This window comes from Protopterus annectens, chromosome 15.part0, assembly GCF_019279795.1.
Source record: "Protopterus annectens isolate FY-2018-M chromosome 15.part0, PAN1.0, whole genome shotgun sequence".
Taxonomy (NCBI): Eukaryota; Metazoa; Chordata; order Ceratodontiformes; family Protopteridae; genus Protopterus; species Protopterus annectens.
Window position 1 is genome coordinate 258,718,831 of NC_056749.1, and position 19,793 is coordinate 258,738,623.

At 44.7% G+C, this 19,793-nt stretch overlaps 1 protein-coding gene across 1 annotated transcript in view; it reads right to left on the reverse strand.

Annotated features, from left to right (window-relative positions):
* ATRX (ATRX chromatin remodeler) overlaps window positions 1–19,549 on the reverse strand; it is a 3,779,564-nt gene extending 3,760,015 nt beyond the window's left edge. The window contains exon 1 of the mRNA XM_044057254.1: window positions 19,441–19,549. The gene's annotated coding sequence lies outside the window, so the exon portion shown is untranslated. The remainder of the gene's footprint in view (window positions 1–19,440) is intronic.
* Between the last annotated feature and the right edge of the window lie 244 nt (window positions 19,550–19,793).

A 19,793-nucleotide genomic window follows, 5' to 3' on the forward strand; every position in this document is an offset into this window, starting at 1 on the left:
TGTGAGGGTGTAGTGCTTTTAATTTTTTAGTGCTGACTTATATAATTGCTTTAATGAGCAAGTGCCAGGTATCTTAAATGCAATGTGTTACAGGTAACTTAAATGCAAAAACGACAAACAGTAACTTTCTTTCAAGTGAAACAAGGAAATAAGTACAGTAAGCAATGCAGATATCACTAGGGATCCACAGAAGCGCTGAAAAGCCGCGTTTTAGGTGGAACGAGCGTTTCAAGGAAAGAAGCAAACACACGTGCTCGTGTTGATCTAAATTGTACTGGAACTTCTCACAACATTTTAAAAATGTTCATGCGTACTGTACTTTACTTCAGACCTTTTTTTTCCAATATTTAAGTGAAAATGGTTGTTTCCCAAATTGATGCTCCAAAAAAATTATACTTAATAGGTATTGTACTGGAAAATCAAATCTTGCTGCTTTTCTTGATTTCCTGTTGTACTCTACTCAAATGTCATGTCTTTTCCAATGCCATTTACACATTTCACCTTACTGACTTGCTTCACGCTACAGTTGTCTTTACAATAGCTTAAGCTTTCTGAAGTGTTCCTCAAACTTAATGCACTTTGGTGAAGCACTACTAATTCTGCTTGCACTAGGTAACCTACAACCAAACTGTAAAATGCCAACAATGAACAATATGGAATACTGTAGCGTTTTCTTCCACAATGGCTAGTACATTCAAAATACCATCTCCCTGTGTCATCTGAAAGTAGTTCATCACATAAACGTTATGGCCTCAACTCTACTTGTGCTAAATTGCACCACCTCTGAAGCATTTAAAATGGCTCGTTTCTCAATGATTAAAGAAAAGTTGTGTAAAATCTGATCATAATCATAGATTTCCTCTTCCATGCTGCAATATTCTGTACATATGAGTTTTCTCCCCTTGCTACCCGAATGTCCAGCCAGTATATAAACAATTTCAGTCATTATAGGGTGCGTGAGATGTCTGACATGGCACGCAGAGCATGGGCCGTAAAAGTGACGTCTGAAAGCACCTGACCTCAGAACTATAAGCCCCAGTTGGAACCAGTCCTTTTAAGGGTAATACCAGTATTGTGCCATCCAAATAGGGAATTGCCATATAACAGGAGGGGTAAGTGGGGGGAAGAAATATTGCAACATGGAAAAGGACATCTATGGTTATGGTAAGATTTTACACAACTTTTCTATATCCTATTCACATGCTGCAATATTCTGTACATATGGGTGAGTGCCAAAGCTCAATGAGGAAGGGGGAGGTAGCCTAGTAGAATTCTCCAGGAATCTATGAAGGCTAGCCCTGGCAAAACCAGCTCTGGCCCTAGAAATGTGGTCTAACTTGTAATATTTGGTGAAATTATGCAGAGAAGACTAAGTGGCTGCTTCAAGTATACTGGAGGTGTCCAAACCCCTGAAGATGGCCCCAGAAGAGCCTAGTGCCCTGGTGGAGTGTGCTTTGACAGTACCTTCCAGGGATTTCCCATGGTGTTTGTAACAAAATGTAACAGTTTTAGAAATCCATGTTAAAATGGATGCTTAGATGCTTCCTTCCCTGGGGTAGAAGAAACAAACAGTTGATCAGCCTGACTGATGGACCTGGTTTTGTGCAGGTAGAATGTGTTGTCTATGCACATCCAGGGAATGGAGTACTTTCTCACCATCTCCCTCTGGATAAGGGAAGGAGATTGGGTAGGTGGATGGCTTGACTAAGAAAAATGTCATTAACCACCTTGTGCATGAAGGAAGGGTTAGTTCTAAGAGTAACCCTATGTGTGGAATACCCATGAGGGTTTTCAACTTCACTCTTCTAGCTAAGGTCAAGGCCATGAGGAGGAGTCTTCTAGGTGCAATGTTTTAGGTTAGCTTGAGCAGCTGGCTTGAATGGTGGAAGTCTAAGCGTCTCAAACATAGTTCGGGTCCCATGGAAGGGGAGAGGGGTTTCCTTGGTGGTCTAAGATGAAGTACCCCCTTAAGGAATAGCTTTGCAGGTGGTCTAGAAGTTAGGGAGGATCCAGGGGAAGACATACAGAAATGGCAGACAAATCTGTCTTAATGGACAAGTCTGTTAACCCTGCCTGCAACAGTTTGCACAGATAAAACAGTACTAGAACTCTCGCTTTGCAATGGGTCCAACTGCCTTTTGAGACACCATATGGAGAATCTCTTACATTTTGATAGGTAAGACTTCCTGGTATTGGGTTTCCTGGCATCCTACATGACAGTGAGCATGTCCTCAATGTAAAGGTATTTGAAAGGGATCAGAATCCTATCACCCACAGGGTGAGGTGAAGAGATTGGGTGGGTGGATTTAGGATCCCTTGCGCTGTGCGAGAAGATCCACTCAGAAGTAACTTGTGGTGATTCCCTTGGACAGTTATAACAGGAGGGGGAACCAATGCTGTCTTGGCCAATAGGGAGTCACCAGCAAAAAGTTTGGTCTGCCCTGTTGGATCTTCAGCAAGACCTTTTGAACAAGGGGGAATGCATAAAGTAATATCTTTTTCCAGGAGATTGAAAAGGCATCTGTTGCCATAGCCTTTGCTTCTGGTAGTCTGGTGCAGAAGAAAAGTTGCTTCTGGTAGTCTGGTGCACAAGACACGTTGCCTGTTGGAGACATTAATCAGGTCTATTTGAGGTGTACCCCACCGGTGGACCGGGTCCAAGAAGACATCCTTGTGTAGCATCCATTCGTGTGCCTTAGTCAAAGATCTGCTGAGAAAGTCTGCCTGACAATTCTGTTGGGAAGGTATGTATATTGCCTGTAAGGTTACTCCTTGGGTGATTGCTAGTTCCCCCATACCAGGAGAGCTAGTCTGCAAAGCAAATAAGATTTGGTCCCCCTTTGCTTGTTGAGATACCACAACAGTGTGGTATTGTCTGTAAAGATTTTTTGGAATCCTGGTTGGAGTTTGGTTTGGAATACCCGCAGAGCCAATAATATTGCCCTCATTTCGTGGCTACCGATGTGCTCTTTCCTGTGTGGCACTGGTCACACTCCCTCAACTTTAAGGTGCCCCAGAGTTGCTCCACAGATCAAGTCTGAGGCAGAGTACATGGTCTGTTTGGGTTGAGATGGTTGGAGGGAAGACCCAGGATGATGTTCATCTGATTCAACCACCAATGTATTTCCTGTTTGAGGCAGGGCAGGAGAGGTACCCTGTACTCGAGGGGGTGGGAGTGCTGCATCCAAAATGACCTGAGGTACCACTGCATTTTCCTCATGTGGAGTCTTGATAAAGGTAACACAGGGATAGTGGATGCCATTTAGCCCAGGAGCTTGAGGTATTGGCTTGCAGTCAATTCTATGACCTGAAGGACCAGAAGGAGGTGGTGTGTCAAGCTTTCCACCTTTACGGGCAGAAGGTACGCTTTCAAGATGTCTGCACAGATTCTACACCCCAAAAAGACAGTCTTGTATAGGCTCCAGTTGGATTTTTAGAAACTGATCTGAAATCCCAGGGACTGAAGGAAAGCAATGGCAACTTGCAAGTGTTGCAGGAGGGTCTGTTTGGAGTCTGGTGTTTGGAGCATGAATGAGCAGGTTGCCCAAGTTAGGGAATATCTGGATTCTTTTTGTCCTGCAGAAGGAGATAACTGGAGCCAGACATTTGGTGAAGACTATGGGTGCAGTGTAAAGCCCAAAAGAGCAAGGCAGAGAATTGATAGGGAAGAGAGCCCACAGAGAACTTCAAAGTATTTCCTGAAACTAGGCCTTATAGGAGTGTGAAGGCAGGCACCCTTGAGCGGGAAAGGGAGTTGGTAAGGTAAGCATCCTGAAGGCTGGTACATGAAGGAAGAGATTAAGAAGTGAGAGGTCCAGAATTGACCTCCAGGGGCTGAATTTCTTGGAACCTGGAAAATCCTGGCGTAGAAGCCTTTTCCTTGGGCAGACAGTGGAACTGTTTGAATGGTGCCTTGAGCCATAAGGTTGTCTAGCACTGCTTACAATAGGGAAAGCTGCTGTTTGGGTTCTATAGGATGCCCTCTTTGGAGGAATGAGCCAAGTCAAAGTACTCGTCTTCTATAGAAAGGACCCATTTGTTTGAAGTGGTAAGTCTCCACACTTGGAGACAGTGAGAGACACAATGAGAGAGGGATAGAGGGAGAAGGTGGGGACTCCAAGAATGGCAGATAGCCACACTGCCTGCCGTCTTGAGAGGGCGGCCTCGGGCTGGTAGATGGAGTGGCTCTGGTAGGAGTGGTATGCTTCCTAAAGGTTTTTCTACATCTTGTGGAGGAATAACGCCATGAGTGCTTCTTGATAAATTGAGTTTTGCTGGATAAATTCCTCTGGAATTTAGGAATGGGGAAAAGTACAGTTGTGTACCTACCATAAATGTAGATGTTCGCGTGTATTCACTGCTGCAGTCATTACAGTTGGGTAATCCTGCTGGCAGGTTGCCCTCAGTCTGCCTGAATTCCATAGTCCTGAGTCGGCTGCTGTCGCCCCTTCCCTGACATCTGGTCTTCAGGGGTATAAAAGCAGCAGCAGACACCATTTTCTTTAGTTTTTCTTGCCCCAGATGTCAGGTGCCCCATAAAAGGGTTGCCAAAATAAATTATATATATATATATATATATATATATATATATATATACATATACACACACACACAGCTCTCGCTCGCTCTCTCTCTACAGCTCTCGCTCGCTCTACAGCGCGCGCGCTCCCTCCCGCTCTACAGCGCTCTCTCCCTCTCTCTACATATACCTCTCTCGATAGAGATAGACATAGAGATAGACATAGAGATAGACATAGAGATAGACATAGAGATAGACATAGAGATAGACATAGAGATAGACATAGAGATAGACATAGAGATAGACATAGAGATAGACAGAGATATAAAAAATTACATGCACATAAACTTTACCTTCATCTACAAGCAAATACACCAGATAAGGAAAGATAGATTCCAACAGAAGAAAAGGGGGATGGTGGGTGGGTAACCTGGACTGCAACAGTGAATACACTTGAACATCTACATTTATGTAAGTGTACACAACTATACTATGTTTTTCCTGTTTCACTGTTGCAGTCATTACATTTGGATAGAGTCCCAAAGCTATGGTTGGGAAGGCTGGAACTAAACAGCATTAAGAGCGGCTATGAGGCCCTGCAGAACTGCAGTGGCAAAGCCTGCCCTGGATTTAGAGTGGCAGATGATATTGCTTTGTAAAGGTGTGAACTGAACTCCAAGTAGCAGCCTCTAAATTGTCCTTGGTAGGTACTCCCCTGAGAAAGGCTGCTGAAGTGGCTGCAGCTCTGGTTGAATGTGGCCTAATGCCCTTAGGCACTGGCTTGCCATAGTGTACATAGCAGAAATGAATGCAGTGGCCTATTCACTTTGAAATAGTCTGCTTTGAGATGGCCTTTCCTTGTGATCCTGCAGCGTATGTCACTAGTAATTTCTCTGTCTCTCTGAAAACTTTGGTTCTGTCCAAGCAGAATCGAAGCTGTGTACGTCCAAATTAAAGAATTCTCTCCCCCTTGTTCTGTGGATTTGGATAAAAAGTTGGCAGGTGAATAGTTTGGTTAAGAGCCACACTGGACACCACCTTAGGCATAAATGTTGGGTTTGTCCTCAGAGACCCCCTGTCTGGATAGAATGATAAAAGTTTCTACAGCCATGAGTGCCTGTAGCTCTGAAACTAAAAGCTGTTTTCCACGATAAAAACTTTATATCTGCAGTAGCAGCTGGCTCAAAAGGAGGCAGGGTGAGTTTTTCCAAGAAATAGTTGAGGTCCCATGCAGGCATTGGTGATCTCCTTGGAGGCCTTATTTTTGGCCCCTCTGAGGTACTGCTTTAATAAGGGATGAGAAAAGATTGGTGACTCTGCATTATAATGAGCCAAAATGGCAGATGCATGAATTTTAATAGATGAAAAAGATAGGCCTTTGTCCAGCATCTCAGTTAAGTATTGCAAAATCTGAGGAATATTTGGCACAGCTATATCAGTTACTTGTGCCTGGTTCCAAGCAGAGAATCTCTTCCATTTTCCAGCATAAGATTTTCTAGTACTAGGCCTCTGGCTTCCAAAATGACATCCATCACAGCTTTACTGAGAGGTGTGGTTTGTTTGTAGGACTACATTATCCACCATGCTGCCAGGTTTCAAGTCCTGAGTTGTCTGTGCAGGATCCAATTGTTTTACTGGGACAGTAGATGAGGTATTTGAGATAAGGTCCAAGCTGGGTATTGAGACAGGTTCCTTAGTATTGGATACCAGTACTGGCGGGGCCAGTCTGGGGCAATCAGTATCATCTTTGGCTTCTCCTGTTTGACCTTTAGGAGTACCTTGGAGAGGAGAGACAGAGGGGGAAAGCATATACAAATCGTTTTTTTCCAGCTTAAAAATAGGGCGACCACTTTCTATGTTTGTCTGTGATCAATCCTTGTGCAGAAACTTTTTAGTTGGTAGTTGTGAGGGGAGGCAAATTGAGCTATGTCCGGGCATCCCCATTTCCTTGTTATGCTGAAGACTTATGGATCCAGCTGCCACTCATGGGGATGCATGAGGTTTCTGCTTAGTTAGTCTGCCAGAGTATTTTTCCTTCCTGGCAGGAATTGTGCCTGCAGATGTACTTGGTAAGTCAATGCTGTGTCCCACAAAGTCATAGCTAATCTGCAAAGGGGGTAAGAATGTGTGCCCCCCTGCTTGTTTATATACCACATGACCGTGATGTTGTCTGTCTTTATCAGTAGTTGTCCTGGATGAAGTAGGTCCTTGAAAGCTGTCAGGGCATTTTGAACGGCTAGCATCTCTTTTTGATTGATATGTAGATGCATTTGGTTTGAGGTCCACGTGCCCTGAATGCATCTTCCTGCCATGTGGGCCCCCCAGGCATAATCTGAAGCATCCGTTGTTAGTGTCTGCGTGGCTGGGGGTAATGTGAATGGCTGTCCCTTGTTTTGGTGACAAGCCTTTGCCCACCATCGAAACTCCTGTTGCAGGCAGGGAATGAGAGTAATCAGTTTCCAGGCTGTGGCAATGTGGAGTCCAAACACTTTTTAGGTACCATTGAAGTTTCCTCATATGCAGTCTTGCATATGGAATTAGTAAGATGCAGGATGCCATGAAGCCCAAAGCCTGCAGAATTTTTCTTGCAGATAACAGGGCCTTTGTTGCCAACATTTTCAAATCGGTAGTCAGTTGCCTTTGTCTGTCATGAGATAAGCCATCTGGGCAGTTGTATTTAAGCTTGCACCCAGGAATATTATCTCTTGAGAGGGTACTAGTTTTGATTTATTTTCATTGACTGTGTACCCTAGGCAAGTTATAAGTCTTTTCACAAACGCCAGATGCTGCAGAAGAAAGTCCTTGTTCTCTGCATGAATTAGACAGTCGTCCAAGTAAGGATATATTTGTATTCCTCTGTCTGCAAAATGCAATTACTGGTGCCAGGCACTTCGTAAAGACCCTGGGCGCAGTAGATAAGCCAAAGGGCAGTGCAGAGAATTGGTAATGCATTGAGCCAGCCTTGAATCTGCGGTATCTTCTCCATATTTGTCTGACTGAGACATGCAAGTATGCCTCTTAGGTCCAAAGTCACAAGCCAAGCGTTCTTGCCCAGCATGGGCAGAAGCTGCTGCAAAGTCAACATCTTGAATTTTGGTATATCCAGGAATGTGTTCAGAATAGATAGGTCCAGTATTGGCCTCCAGGCCTTGTCCTTTCTAGGTACCAAGAACAGTAGAGTAAAATCCTTCTCCCTGCTCTTGCTCTGGTACCTGAATGGCCCCCATGTCCATGAGTGATGAGACTTGTTTCTGTGCCTCTGCCCATTGTTTTTTTGGCAGATTTGGCCAGCCGTTTGCCTTTGGCAGAGTATGGAAATGGAACTTGTAACCTTGGGACATAATTAGAACCCACTTGTCCTGGGTTATAATGTGCCAATTCTGAGAAAAAAAGTGCTAATTTCCCCCCTAAGGGTGCTGCAAGGAGTTAAGTGCTTGGTGCAGGCAGGGGGAAGTCATTGAGATTGTTTCCTGTATAGTTGTGATTTGTCTTCAACTTTGGAGGTAGAAGCACCCCTTTGCTTTGACCTGTATGAACCTTGCGCCTGGGATCTGCCTCTAGGGCGTCTGGATCTGCCCCTTTGAGGTCTGACACAGGAAAGAACCAATTCTTTGTTGGCCAGTGTCTACTAAACCTAGGTGGCTGTACTTGTAAAAAAATCTTTGACCTTTTGTATATATTTAGCTTTGTCCTACATTTTCTTTAAACACCTCTTCTGCCTTAACACCAAAGTATCACGCTGTAAAGGTGCATCTAATAATTGAACTTTGACATGATCAGGCAGATTTTGTTCCTTTAATCAAGCATGCCTCCTAATTACAGAGCCCGTAAATGCTGCCCTACAGCAGGCCTCCAAAGAATCAAAACCACATTGCAAAGTATGCGTTCCAACTTGTTCAGCTGCATGCAATAAATCCTGCATTTCTTTGTTTTCTGCACATTCAGAGTTTAATAACATTTTCTGTAAGCAATGCCAAGACATGTTGCTGATATCTGAGCATATGAAACTGACAGTTTAAGACCCTTATAGCCAAGGCAGCAGATGTGTAAACCTTTTTCCCCCCATCTATCCAGTGCCCTAGAATCTCTGTTAGAGGGGGTAGGGTTTTTTGCAGCGGAAGCCTCAACTCCTTTGGTACCCCTGAGAAATAGTTTCTGGGACTGCAGCAGGGTTTTTAAAAAGGAATTTATGAGAGTCAGGAACCCTGTAACATCTATCAGGCTTAACAGGAGCTGGAGGTAAGGAGTCAGGGTTAAGACAAGACTCTGAAAACACATCATCTACAATATCTAACAGGTGAAATGGCTAATGGCCTGTGTTGAGGTAGTAAAAGGAAATCCCCGAGCCTCTTTTTAGATTCTGAAAAATCTTGGCACTCCCAATGGAAATGCTCCCTCATGGTATGCAAGGTTTCCCCCAAAAAATAGTCCTCTGGAGAAGCTGAAGGAATAGATTCTTCAGCATCAGAATCCTCATGGGGGGGAGAATATTCCTTATCAGAAGAGGAATCAGAAGAAATGGAAACCTGATCTGAAGATTCATAGTCAGTCTCTTGCCTAGGCCTCTTACCAGGAGGAGGATGGGAACCCCTGATCAAGGTAATAAAGTCTTCAGCCATTTTGAGCATCTGTTTTTTGGGCAAAGAGGCCTGACCAAGTGGCTCTTGTGTTTGTTTCTTTGCTTTAGAAGGTGCTTTAGTCTTTGCCTTTGAAGCTGAAGTCAGTTTAATGTAAAGATGTTTAGGTCTGAATACACCCACAGAAGCCAGTGCCTGCTCAGCGGCTCCAGACCCATCTGAAAGAATAGTATCCAAGGCTCCAATACCTTGAGTTTCCAGCGGCATGGCTGACTCCACGTGGGAGTGGGTAGCGGCCTGTGACTCTAAAGTAGCGGGCGTCAAGGGCTGCAAAAGCGCCTCACTGAGAACCGGCGACTGGCTTAGAAGCTTTGTCATCTGTTTTGGGCCTCAGTTGTCTCTCTCCTTTTCTTTGTGCTTTTTGTGAACTCTGGTAGACGGATGGCTATCCGACGACATTTCTAAATACTTAAACCAGCGTCCAAAATGGTTTAAAGCAAAATCATACCGACGCTTAATAGTGCATTGGTTAAATCTAGCACAAAACAGACAACCAGAAACGTTGTGATCAGGGCCTAGGCACGGAATACAGTAAGAATGAAAATCCTTATGAGTTATTTCCTTTCCACAAGAAATATAATTAACTTTTTCTGACATCTGTCTGGAGCCAAAAAAAAGTTACCCCAACGGGGTACTTAGCTTTATTGAAGATTTCGGATCTGAAACTCTAACACTAAAATCTCAGGAGTCAGCCAACCGGCACTTGCAAACTGCTTCTGCTTCGGGCACCATGTGGCAAGAAAGACTAAAGAAAATGGCATCAGCTGCTTTTTTATACCCCTGATGACCTGACGTCAGGGAAGGGACGACAGCAGCCGGAGGACCCATGACTTTGGAATTCAGGCTGACTGATGACAACCTGCCAGCAGGATTACCCAAATGTAATGACTGCAACAGTGAAACACTAAACATTGCAAGAGGCCATGAATCCCAGAACTTGCAGGTATTTCTTTGCAGGGAGCTGGGACAGGCTTGCCAACTCCTTGAAGTAAACTGAAAGTTGTCTGCTTAGCCTGGGTGAGATATCTGGGTAGCTGTGTTCACACTCGCTCCTAGGAATTTTATCTCTTTGGATGGCACCATTTTCGATTTTTCCATGTTGAGTGCGCAACCCAGGGAAGAGAGAAGAGTCTTTACAAATTCTAGATCCTTTCACAGCTGTTCCTGAGAATTTGCTTGAAATAGACATTCGTCCAAGTATGGATAATTCTGAATTTTCTTTTGCCTGCAAAAAGCAACGACTGGGGCCTGGCACTTTGTGAAATCTCTGGGAGCAGTAGATAAGCCAAAGGGCAACGCAGAGAATTGATAATGTTGCTTGCCCATCCTGAAACAAAGGTATTGCCTGCAACTTTCCCTGATAGGATGTGCAGATAAGATTCTTTGAGATCCAACGTTACCAGCCAGGAATCCTTTTGTAACATTGGCAGCAACTGATGCAGAGTGAGCATTTTGAACTTTGGAATTATCAAGAAAGTTCAGGATGGATAGATCTAGGATAGGACGTCAGGTGCCTTCTTTTTATTCTGCAATAGAAACCCTGGCGTACCTGCTGAGCAGGAACTGATTCTATTGCTCCCAGATGTAACGAGAGACAAAATTTGCTTTTCCACTTCTGCCCTTTGGTTTGGAGGAGTGCCCAGGAATCCTTTGGGTACTGGAAAAGTGTGGAAAGAAAACTTGTGCCCTAGGGATATAGTTCTGAGTACCCATTTGTTGTCCGCGATGGTGGCCCAGAAATTTGTAAAAAGGGACAACCTTCCCCCTAAAGGACTCTCCAGGCAGGCAAAAACAGGCAGAAGTTGAACAGAGTAATTGAGACCGTTTAGATTGAGATGCAGGCTTAGAACTTCCTGCCTTGGAAGAGGAAGCCTGCCAACACTTAGACCTTTGAGGGGGTAGCCACTTGTCCCCTAGAAGATTTGTAACTGCTAGTCCTAGAACGGCTCTGTCTGCTGGTATCAGGGAACGTCCAACTCTTAGAAGGGTAATTCCTGCTAAAGTGAGGAGTCTGAACTTGTAGAAAGTCTAACTGCATAGACTTGGCCTTGTCTTCCATCTTCTTGAGCACTTCCTCTGCTTTGCTGCCAAAAAGCTTGTCCTTATGCAAAGGTACATCTAAAATCTTAGACTTCACAGGCTCCGGTAGGGGCTGCTCCCTGAGCCAAGCATGCCTTCTAATAACAGAGCCAGTGAATGTAGCCCTACAGGAGGCTTCTAGAAAGTCAAAACCACAATGTAACGTATGTATAGACTAGACTGGCAGAATTTAGCAAATCCTGCATATCCTTACTCTCCGCCAACAGGCATACCTGCTATCCTAGACTTAATAGCTTCCAAGGTGTGCTGCTGGTACTTCAGTACATGAAAAAGATGATTAGTAGACCTAATAGCAAGAGTGGCAGAGGTAAAAACCTTTTCACCCCATCTATCTAGGTTCCTGGATTCCCTTGTCAGAAGGAACAAGATTTTTAGTAACAGTGGCTTTAAGACCTTTAGGGCCTTGAGAAATAACCTCTGGATCAGCCAACGGATTCCTGAAAAGAAACAAATGAGAATCAGGGACTGACGTCAGGGAAGGGGGCGACAGCAGCCGACACAGGACCCAAGACTTTGAAATTCAGGCCGGCTGAGGGCAACCTGCCAGCAAGATTACCCAAATGTAATGACTGCAACAGTGAAACACTAAGAAAATCAGAATTTGGAGTCAAGGAATTTTCCAGGAAAACATCAACCACTTCCAACACAGGTGGAACAGCCAAAGGCTTACGCTGAGGCAAATCCAAAAACTCCCTAATCCTTTTCTTATTAAAGGGAAAATCCTAACTTTCCCATTTAAAATGTTCCCTGAGAGTATTTAAAGTATCACCAAAAGAGAATTCGCTTGGAGGAGAAGCAAAAGGATGGACTCCTCTGCTTCTGAATCCTCAAAAGGAGAGAATGCTTGAGAAACTACTACTTCATCAACAGAAATGCTAGAAGTATCAGAACCTGAAAAGGACAAAGCCTCAGGAGAGACATCCCTACTTCTTTTTGAAGGAGGAGGCTGTGAACCCCTAAACAAAAAAAAAAAAAAAAAAAAAAAAAAAAAAAAAAAAAAATGGCAATAGGTCAATCACTTTAACCATTTGAAAATGAGGGGAACGAGAGGAAAAGTACAGTTTTGTACCTACCATAAATGTAGATGTCCGAACTGGATAGCATCTGCAGTCATAACAACTGGGTTGTCCTGTCGTCAGGCAGCCCTTCGGTCGGCCGGATTCCAAAGTCCGGGTCCGGCTGATGTCGCACTTCACCCGACGTCATCTCTGTTGGTCTTCGGGTATAAAGGCAGCAGCCGACGCCATTTTCCTCAGTGTTTCTTGCCCCAGATGCCAGTTGCCCTCTTGGAAGGCTAAATTTTGGGTAAATGCCAATGTTTCCAAAAGATAGAAGGCAAACACAAAAAATAAGCATGTATGTACATATATACAAACAAATACACCATACGAGACTCCCCCCCCGCCAGCTAGCTATAAGGAGGGTAAATACCCTAGGAGTACCACAGAGGGGAAGGAGGGAGGGTAATCCTGACTGCAGATGCTATCCAGTTCGGACATCTACATTTATGGTAGGTACAAAACTGTACTATGTCCTTCATGGATGCATCTGCAGTCATAACAACTGGGTAGAATACCATAGCCAACTAGGGGAGGAGGAAGAATAGATTATGGTGTGGATAGGATCCCTTGCAGTACAGCAGTGGGAAACCCTGCTCGGGATCTGGAATACAGAGGTAAATTATAATGCTTGGCAAATGTATGCACGGAGGTGCAAGTAGCCGCCTCAATAATGTCCTTGGTTGCCACTCCTCGTAAGAAGGCTGTGGTAGTGGCTGTTGCCCTTGTAGAATGAGGCCTTATGTTCTGTGGAATTGGTTTTCCATGAAAGGAGTAACAGAATCGTATGCAATTTCCTATCCATTTGGAGATTGTCTGTTTGGAAATCGCTTTTCCTTCCCTTCCTGTTGCATAGGCTACAAACAGCTGGTCAGTTTTTCTGTTACTTTTTGTTCTGTCCAGGTAGTAGCGTAGCTGTCTATGTACATCCAAGGTATGCAGCATTCTTTCCCTCTGTTTTGTGGGTTTGGGAAGAAGGTAGGTAGGTGGATTGCCTGGTTTAAAGACACTCTGGATACCACCTTAGGCATAAATGTAGGATTAGTCCTCATGGACACTATCTTGGTGGAAGATTAGGAAGGGTTGTACTGCCATTAGGGCCTGAAGTTCAGAAACCCTTCTTGCTGAGGTTATTGCCAGTAGGAAAGCAGTTTTCCACGATAGATGCTGCAGGTCTGCTGTTGCTGCTGGTTCAAAAGGTCAGTGTGTCAACTTTTCCAGCACAAAGTTCAAATCCCAAGCTGGCAATGGTGGTTTCCTAGGAGGTTTTACATTCTTGATCCCTCTGAGGAACTGCCTGAGTAAAGGATGTGAAAAGACAGGCGGATCAAAGCTGTATTCTGCTGAAATAGCTGATGCATGTATCTTGATGGAGGAATAGGACAGGCCTGTATGTAGAAGCTCTGCCAAATACTCCAGAATGTTAGCAATGTCTATATTGGACACATCTTTTCCTCTTTCAGCACTCCAAATGACAAACCTTTTCCATTTTCCTGCATAGTTCCTTCTTGTTGAAGGTCTGCGGGCTTCAAGGATAATGTCTTTAACCCTTTGGGAAAGCTCTGGATTAGTTGCTGCTATGTGATGTTCCATGCAGTCAGTTGCAAAGTTTTAGGTTTGGATGCATGATGCTGTAGTTGTTCTGGGTTAACATCAAAGGCATCAGGGGTATTGGCCATATTTTGTCCCGAGACATGCTCCTCAGCAATGGGTACCAGTGTTGTCTTGGCCAGTTTGGAGCTATCAGGGTTATCCTTGGACGTTCCTCCTTGATTTTTAGTAATACCTTGTGTATCAAGGGAAGAGGTGGGAATGCATATGCTGTCAGACCTTTCCAGCTGAAGGAGAGCGAGTCCACTTTCCATGCAAGTGGGTGGAACGTCCTTGTGCAGAATTTTTTTTTTTTTTTTTGAGCTGGTGATTGAGAGGGGAAGCGAATAGATCTATCTGTGGCATTCCCCATTTCTTTGAGATGGCCTTGAAGATGTCCAGGTGTAGCATCCATTCATGAGCATCCGAGGTGGTTCTGCTTAACATGTCTGCTAGAGTATTCTCCTTTCCTGGTATGAACATTGCCTGTAACTGGATGTTGTAGCTGAGCGCCAGGTTCCAAAGGTCCAAAGTCATTCCGCATAGGGGGTATGAATGAGTGCCTCCCTGTTTGTTTATGTACCACACGACTGTGGTGTTGTCTGTCCTTATCATCAAATGTCCTCCTTTGAGGAGTGGTCTGAATTTTTGGATTGCCAGCTTTACTGCCAGCATTTCTTTTAGGTTGATGTGCAAATGGAGCTGGTCCTGTGTCCACAATCCTTGTACGCATTTGTCCAGCATGTGAGCCCCCCATCCTAGGTCTGAGGCGTCTGTTGTGATGGTTTGGCTTGCTTGACAGTTGTGGAAAGGTAGGCCTGGATTTGACTGGCATGCTTGAGCCCACCATAGGAACTCCTGTTTTAGGCATGGGATTAGAGGAATTTCTGCTTCTAGGCTGTGCCTGTGTTGGGACCATAAATTCTTTAGGTACCACTGTAGTTTTCGCATATGTAGTCTGGCATGTGGAACCAAGATTATGCAGGATGCCATGAAGCCCAAGGCCTGTAGAACTTTTCTTGCTGTTAGCTTGTTCTGTTTTGTTAGTGCCAAGAAGTAAAGAGGGAGTTCTTTTGTTTTCTGCAGTTAGGAATGCCATTTGTTTTACTGTGTCCAATTCCGCTACCAAGAATGTCCTTGTTTGGGATGGTATCAGCCTTGACTTTTGTAAATTGACTGTGTATCCCAGTGCTTGTAGCAAGTAAATGACCCTTTGTAAATCTGTTGTCAGCTTGCTTTCGTTGTCCCCTGTAGCAGACAGTCGTCCAGGTATGGATAAATTTGGATTCCCTGTAGTCTGCAGTGAGCGATTACTGATGCCAGGCATTTTGTGAATACTCTGGGCGCAGTAGATAAGCCAAAGGGCAATGCTGAGAATTGATAGTGCTCTGATCCTGCAAGAAATCTGAGGTATCTTCTGCAAATTGGTCGTATGGGGACGTGCAGGTATGCCTCCTTGAGATCTAGAGTTACCAGCCAGCACTCCTTGCCCAGCATGGGAAGACGTTGCTGGAGGGTCAGCATTTTGAATTTTGGGACAATGATGTATGTATTTAAGATGGACAGGTCGAGAATAGGTCCTCCAGCTTTTTTCCTTTCTTGGAACTAGGAATAGTCTGGAGTAGAATCCTTTGCCTTGTTCTGTTATTGGCACTTTTTCCACAGCTCTCATCTTTGTTAGTTGCATTATCTGCTGTAGAGCTTCTGTTTTTTGATTTGGAGGCAGGTTTGGCATTCCTCTTTGACTGGTAAAGTGTGGAAGTGGAACCGTATCCTTGGTCTATGGTTTGCAGAATCTACTTGTCTTTTGTGATAGAGTGCCAGTTTTTTTGAAAATAAGGTTAATTTTCCGCCTAATGGTGCTGCTATTTGTTCCCTGGTAGGCGGAGTTAGAATCAAGTCACTGTGCTGCTGTAGTGGCAGTGGCTGTGTCTGTGCCTCTTATTACCTTGCCACTGTCGTCCTCTGTAGGCACCCCCTCTGGATTGATTTCTGCCTCTGGGACGCCTATTCCTGCCCCTTTGGGATCTTGTGGAGTCAGGAAAGGACCAATTTTTGGCAGGCCAGTTCCTGCTAAACCTTGGGGGTTGAACCTGCAAGAAATCTTTAACTGTTTGTACAGATTTTGCCTTTTCTTCCATTTTCTTCATTACCTGCTGGGCAGGTGTACCAAACAAACTGGCCTTATCCATAGGTGCATCTAATAACTTAGCTTTAACATGATCCGGTAAGACCTGTTCCTTCAGCCATGCATGTCTTCTTATCACTGTGCCAGTCATGGCTGATCTAAATGAAGCCTCCAGTGCATCATAGCCACATTTTAAGGAATGGTTACTAACCTGTTGTATGTTATTTACCATTTCTAATATATTTCTTATCTATAGAGTCATCAGAGGATAGCTTTTAGTTAACTGATCAAGCATAAACTCTTGGTATTGTATCATGTGAAACTGACAATTTAAAGCTCTAGCTGAGAGAGTAGCAGAGGTGTAAACCTTTTGCCCCATCTGTCTAAAGACCTGGCTTCCCTTTGAGAAGGGATAGGGTTTTTTGCTGTGGTCGAGGCTGCTGCCTTAGGCCCCTGGGATATGGTTTTGGGGTCTGCAAGTGGGGCCTTGTATAAGTGGTGATGAGTGTCTGGAACCCTGTAAAATCTGTCTGGTTTGACAGGGGCTGGAGGTAAGGAATCTGGTGCAGTGCAGACATCATTAAATGCATCGTCCACAACAGAGAGGACAGGAGGTATAGCTAAAGGCCTGTGTTGTGGTAGGTGCAGAAAAGTCCTAAGTCTTTTCTGGAATCTGAGAAATCCTGTTCATGCCATTGGAATTGTTCTCGCATGGCATGTAAGGTTTCCCAAAGGAGAATTCTTCTGGTGGAGAAGCAGCTGGAATGGATTCTTCAGCATCTGAGTCTTCATAATTGGAGAAATGAGCCTCTGGCTGGTCTGTAATATCAGAGTCCTCCGCGGAATCATCAGAGGACACAGGCTCGGGAGCTCTGCTCTAGATCTCTTTCTGGGGCTGAGAGGCCCTGTCTGGGTGAGATTGAGATCCCTAATTAAGGATATTAAATCCTCTGCCAGAGTAAGCATTTGTGAACTAGAAGTGGGCCTAGTAGAGGGGGCTTAACAGGCACTGATTTAGTAGATTTGGCTGCTTTAGCCCTGGCAAAGGCCTTAATAGACATGGCTGCAGGAGGCCTAGCAGCACCACGTGCTGGGGTAGAGACATCCAAAGGGATGGTGTCTGATAAGTCACTAGTAACCACTGTAGGTAAGATTTCTGAGGCCGTTTCAAGTAGGGTAGCAGGAGCCTCAGTAGTAGTCATTGATTCAGCTGTGCTTTGATCAGTTTTCTCAGTTTCGGCCGAAACCGAGACACTCGCGGTTTGCTTAACCATGGTTTCGGCCGAAACCGCGGACCTCGAGTGTCGGTCTTTTTCTTTGCATTTTTTAACAATCTGGGTAGTCGGAGGATCCGACGGCATAATGTACGCAAAATCTGAGCCGAAAAACTGTTCAGCAAACTCCGACCGACGCCTAAGCGTTCGCCGGTTGAATGAGGCACAGGCTGAACAGGCTGCTACGTCGTGGTCTGGGCCTAAACAAGGCAAACAGTAAGAGTGGAAATCTTTATGAGGTATTTGTTTCCCACAAGTTAAACAGTTATTGACTTTTTCTGACATCGGCTGAGGCAAGAAAGAGTCCCCAATGGGGTACTTAGCTTTTAGAAGTCTTCGAAGTAGTAATCTCTGGATCTGACCGACCGGCACTTGCGAACAGCTTCTGCTTCGGGCGCCACGCGGCAAGAAAGACTGAGGAAAATGGCGTCGGCTGCTGCCTTTATACCCGAAGACCAACAGAGATGACGTCGGGTGAAGTGCGACATCAGCCGAAGCCGGACCCGGACTTTGGAATCCGGCCGACCGAAGGGCTGCCTGACGACAGGACAACCCAGTTGTTATGACTGCAGATGCATCCATGAAGGACATCTGGAGCCTGCTTCTTCACAAGCTTACAACTGGAAGATTTACCTGCAAGTCTAAAGGACTAGGAAGGCATGGCAACCACCGAAGTTGCAGCCGAAGTCGGTGGAAAGAGCTTGCTGTCTGAATGACAAACGGAGGTCTCGGACACCAGAGTCAGCTTTGCGGCTCAGGATCCAGCTGAAGAGGCAACAGGCAGAAGATCAGAAGGCAAAATAGAAGCCGGAGGTCTGGGGACCACTGAAACGGACTCAACAGAGGCCTGCGGTTGAAAATCTGCGGGCTGCAAACGCACCTCACTGGCTACCGCATGACTGACCAACCTATCATCATCTGAGGACTTAACTTCTGAAGCCCGTCGCAGTCCTTATCTCGACGCTTCTTGGGGATATTCGAAGCCTGGAGACCAGCAGATGCCATACCGACAAACTTAGGCCAAACTCCAAAATGCTTAGCTAAAAGCTTAGCCCAACGACAAGTAGTAAGCGGATTAAAGGAAGCACAAAGATCACAATTAGGAATGTCTTGGTCAAGGCCTAAACAAATACAATAGGAATGAAAATCTCGATGGGGAATCTGCTTTCCACAGGTAAGACAATTATTAACCTTTTCTGACATTCGTTAAGGCAAGAAAAGAGGATCCCCAATGGGGTACTTAGCTGTAGTTGACTTAAACTTTGTCGGAAACAAAAAAAAAAGGTAAATTGCCGACCGGCACTCACGCAAGAAATGCTTCTGCTTCGGGCTCCACGGCAAGGAAGACTAAGGAAGTGACGTCAGCTGCCTCCTTTTCTATCAGGCACCCTGACGTCCTTCACAACAGACAGCCAACGTCATTTTTATTTCCCTTTGGTATTCTGGCCGATCGAGGGCTACTGGGAGCCAGATAACCCCATTGGTTAGGACTGCAACAGTAAAACACAACCACCACCTGACGTTCCACTGGCGGCTTAGAAGTTCTGGGATCTGGTGCTTGCAGATGTCAATTCTATGGCCTGCGTGCTGTTAGTCACATCAGATGTCCCACGCACCACACAGTGACTGAAACCTTCTGTATACTGGCTGGATGTTCAGGTAGCAAGAGAAGAAATCCCTATGTACAGAATACTGCAACATGTGAATAAAAGGACATATACAAGAGCTCCCTTTCCACACTTTCATTTTTACTAAACAATATCTGTAATACAGTATCCATGTTGGGGAACATTTGTCATATACCCTGCTTCTCAGAGTGCAAGCAGAAAGAAAGAAAGAAAAATCGGGAATGAAGTCAAGCATTGCACAGCTGAAGTACAGGCAAAGACTTGTCTGCCTGGTCTAACTCCTTTACATAAGAAAGGAATAATCTGAGCAGCTTCTAGTTCAATGTTACACAGCACTCCTGCTAGTCTTTTTCCTGCTATGGGGTATGTAAATTATCCTATGGATAATGTCATAAAAGGCCAGTACCAAAATGCAAAATGAAGAAAACAGAGGGTACTGGACTCCACAGGACCCCAAAGGTTTGCTCAAAATGCAGCAGAAAAACAGAAAAGTGATGCACAGTTACCTGAAAGTCTGCTGCAAGATTCTCCTTGTGGAGAGTTTGGTCCCTCAGATTCTTCAGATGAGTGGGCCAAAAATTCATGTAGTTTCTGTACCAACGTGTTTAACTTGTTTTTACTAGGAGGAGAAAAATAAAATACTTCTTATTCAAGACTTAACGATTCATCAGAAAGCCAAATACAACTTTTTATGCACTGCTATCTATTCAGTTAAACCCAATTATACAAAAATAGAGGCCGATTAAAACAATACTTCATAATTTCATTCTTTTAAGGTTTAACGCTGGCGCAAAGTACCAGAATGAAAGAACAGCAAATCCTGAATAGCCTGTGGCAATAATGAAGTATCAGAAGTCGT